Source organism: Palaemon carinicauda, unplaced genomic scaffold, assembly GCF_036898095.1.
Source record: "Palaemon carinicauda isolate YSFRI2023 unplaced genomic scaffold, ASM3689809v2 scaffold812, whole genome shotgun sequence".
Taxonomy (NCBI): Eukaryota; Metazoa; Arthropoda; class Malacostraca; order Decapoda; family Palaemonidae; genus Palaemon; species Palaemon carinicauda.
Window position 1 is genome coordinate 5,605 of NW_027172108.1, and position 4,396 is coordinate 10,000.

Consider the following 4,396-nt stretch of genomic DNA (forward strand, 5'->3'; position numbering starts at 1 on the left):
ATTTCGCCTGGGGCTCTGATCCCGAGGTCGTTAAGAGAATCCAGACATTAATATATCAAAAATATATATGGCTTATTTGAATATGAAAAACACGTAAAAATGTGCAAAATTTATCATTAATTGAATGCCAAGTAACAAACTACCAATTAGCTACGATGGTGAAGATGGGTTGATTTTAATTCTAAGTACAAAATACTTGAATTCGACAGGTATAAGTACAGTAGAATTGTCATTGACTTTTATCTTTCTTCGTGGCCGAATGGGTTAGTCACTGTCTATATAAGCTTGCCGACCAGGGTTCGATTCTCGGCCGGAGCCAAGCTCTTGTCTTTGTGTGATTTCGCCTGGGCTCTGATCCCGAGGTCGTTAAGAGAATCCAGACATTAATATATCAAAAATATATATGGCTTATTTGAATATGAAAAACACGTAAAAATGTGCAAAATTTATCATTAATTGAATGCCAAGTAACAAACTACCAATTAGCTACGATGGTGAAGATGGGTTGATTTCAATTCTAAGTACAAAATACCTGAATTCGACAGGTATAAGTACAGTAGAATTGTCATTGACTTTTATCTTTCTTCGTGGCCGAATGGGTTAGTCACTGTCTATATAAGCTTGCCGACCAGGGTTCGATTCTCGGCCGGAGCCAAGCTCTTGTCTTTGTGTGATTTCGCCTGGGGCTCTGATCCCGAGGTCGTTAAGAGAATCCAGACATTAATATATCAAAAATATATATGGCTTATTTGAATATGAAAAACACGTAAAAATGTGCAAAATTTATCATTAATTGAATGCCAAGTAACAAACTACCAATTAGCTACGATGGTGAAGATGGGTTGATTTCAATTCTAAGTACAAAATACCTGAATTCGACAGGTATAAGTACAGTAGAATTGTCATTGACTTTTATCTTTCTTCGTGGCCGAATGGGTTAGTCACTGTCTATATAAGCTTGCCGACCAGGGTTCGATTCTCGGCCGGAGCCAAGCTCTTGTCTTTGTGTGATTTCGCCTGGGGCTCTGATCCCGAGGTCGTTAAGAGAATCCAGACATTAATATATCAAAAATATATATGGCTTATTTGAATATGAAAAACACGTAAAAATGTGCAAAATTTATCATTAATTGAATGCCAAGTAACAAACTACCAATTAGCTACGATTGTGAAGATGGGTTGATTTCAATTCTAAGTACAAAATACCTGAATTCGACAGGTATAAGTACAGTAGAATTGTCATTGACTTTTATCTTTCTTCGTGGCCGAATGGGTTACTCACTGTCTATATAAGCTTGCCGACCAGGGTTCGATTCTCGGCCGGAGCCAAGCTCTTGTCTTTGTGTGATTTCGCCTGGGGCTCTGATCCCGAGGTCGTTAAGAGAATCCAGACATTAATATATCAAAAATATATATGGCTTATTTGAATATGAAAAACACGTAAAAATGTGCAAAATTTATCATTAATTGAATGCCAAGTAACAAACTACCAATTAGCTACGATGGTGAAGATGGGTTGATTTCAATTCTAAGTACAAAATACCTGAATTCGACAAGTATAAGTACAGTAGAATTGTCATTGACTTTTATCTTTCTTCGTGGCCGAATGGGTTAGTCACTGTCTATATAAGCTTGCCGACCAGGGTTCGATTCTCGGCCGGAGCCAAGCTCTTGTCTTTGTGTGATTTCGCCTGGGGCTCTGATCCCAAGGTCATTAAGAGAATCCAGACATTAATATATCAAAAATATATATGGCTTATTTGAATATGAAAAACACGTAAAAATGTACAAAATTTATCATTAATTGAATGCCAAGTAACAAACTACCAATTAGCTACGATGGTGAAGATGGGTTGATTTCAATTCTAAGTACAAAATACCTGAATTCGACAGGTATAAGTACAGTAGAATTGTCATTGACTTTTATCTTTCTTCGTGGCCGAATGGGTTAGTCACTGTCTATATAAGCTTGCCGACCAGGGTTCGATTCTCGGCCGGAGCCAAGCTCTTGTCTTTGTGTGATTTCGCCTGGGGCTCTGATCCCGAGGTCGTTAAGAGAATCCAGACATTAATATATCAAAAATATATATGGCTTATTTGAATATGAAAAACACGTAAAAATGTGCAAAATTTATCATTAATTGAATGCCAAGTAACAAACTACCAATTAGCTACGATGGTGAAGATGGGTTGATTTCAATTCTAAGTACAAAATACCTGAATTCGACATGTATAAGTACAGTAGAATTGTCATTGACTTTTATCTTTCTTCGTGGCCGAATGTATTAGTCACTGTCTATATAAGCTTGCCGACCAGGGTTCGATTCTCGGCCGGAGCCAAGCTCTTGTCTTTGTGTGATTTCGCCTGGGGCTCTGATCCCGAGGTCGTTAAGAGAATCCAGACATTAATATATCAAAAATATATATGGCTTATTTGAATATAAAAAACACGTAAAAATGTGCAAAATTTATCATTAATTGAATGCCAAGTAACAAACTACCAATTAGCTACGATGGTGAAGATGGGTTGATTTCAATTCTAAGTACAAAATACCTGAATTCGACAGGTATAAGTACAGTAGAATTGTCATTGACTTTTATCTTTCTTCGTGGCCGAATGGGTTACTCACTGTCTATATAAGCTTGCCGACCAGGGTTCGATTCTCGGCCGGAGCCAAGCTCTTGTCTTTGTGTGATTTCGCCTGGGGCTCTGATCCCGAGGTCGTTAAGAGAATCCAGACATTAATAAATCAAAAATATATATGGCTTATTTGAATATGAAAAACAAGTAAAAATGTGCAAAATTTATCATTAATTGAATGCCAAGTAACAAACTACCAATTAGCTACGATGGTGAAGATGGGTTGATTTCAATTCTAAGTACAAAATACCTGAATTCGACAGGTATAAGTAAAGTAGAATTGTCATTGACTTTTATCTTTCTTCGTGGCCGAATGGGTTACTCACTGTCTATATAAGCTTGCCGACCAGGGTTCGATTCTCGGCCGGAGCCAAGCTCTTGTCTTTGTGTGATTTCGCCTGGGGCTCTAATCCTGAGGTCGTTAAGAGAATCCAGACATTAATATATCAAAAATATATATGGCTTATTTGAATATGAAAAACACGTAAAAATGTGCAAAATTTATCATTAATTGAATGCCAAGTAACAAACTACCAATTAGCTACGATGGTGAAGATGGGTTGATTTCAATTCTAAGTACAAAATACCTGAATTCGACAGGTATAAGTACAGTAGAATTGTCATTGACTTTTATCTTTCTTCGTGGCCGAATGGGTTAGTCACTGTCTATATAAGCTTGCCGACCAGGGTTCGATTCTCGGCCGGAGCCAAGCTCTTGTCTTTATGTGATTTCGCCTGGGGCTCTGATCCCGAGGTCGTTAAGAGAATCCAGACATTAATATATCAAAAATATATATGGCTTATTTGAATATGAAAAACACGTAAAAATGTGCAAAATTTATCTTTAATTGAATGCCAAGTAACAATCTACCAATTAGCTACGATGGTGAAGATGGGTTGATTTCAATTCTAAGTACAAAATACCTGAATTCGACAGGTATAAGTACAGTAGAATTGTCATTGACTTTTATCTTTCTTCGTGGTCGAATGGGTTAGTCACTGTCTATATAAGCTTGCCGACCAGGGTTCGATTCTCGGCCGGAGCCAAGCTCTTGTCTTTGTGTGATTTCGCCTGGGGCTCTGATCCCGTGGTCGTTAAGAGAATCCAGACATTAATATATCAAAAATATATATGGCTTATTTGAATATGAAAAACACGTAAAAATTTGTAAAATTTATCATTAATTGAATGCCAAGTAACAAACTACCAATTAGCTACGATGGTGAAGATGGGTTGATTTCAATTCTAAGTACAAAATACCTGAATTCGACAGGTATAAGTACAGTAGAATTGTCATTGACTTTTATCTTTCTTCGTGGCCGAATGGGTTAGTCACTGTCTATATAAGCTTGCCGACCAGGGTTCGATTCTCGGCCGGAGCCAAGCTCTTGTCTTTGTGTGATTTCGCCTGGGGCTCTGATCCCAAGGTCGTTAAGAGAACCCAGACATTAATATATCAAAAATATATATGGCTTATTTGAATATGAAAAACACGTAAAAATGTGCAAAATTTATCATTAATTGAATGCCAAGTAACAAACTACCAATTAGCTACGATGGTGAAGATGGGTTGATTTCAATTCTAAGTACAAAATACCTGAATTCGACAGGTATAAGTACAGTAAAATTGTCATTGACTTTTATCTGTCTTCGTGGCCGAATGGGTTAGTCACTGTCTATATAAGCTTGCCGACCAGGGTTCGATTCTCGGCCGGAGCCAAGCTCTTGTCTTTGTGTGATTTCGCCTGGGGCTC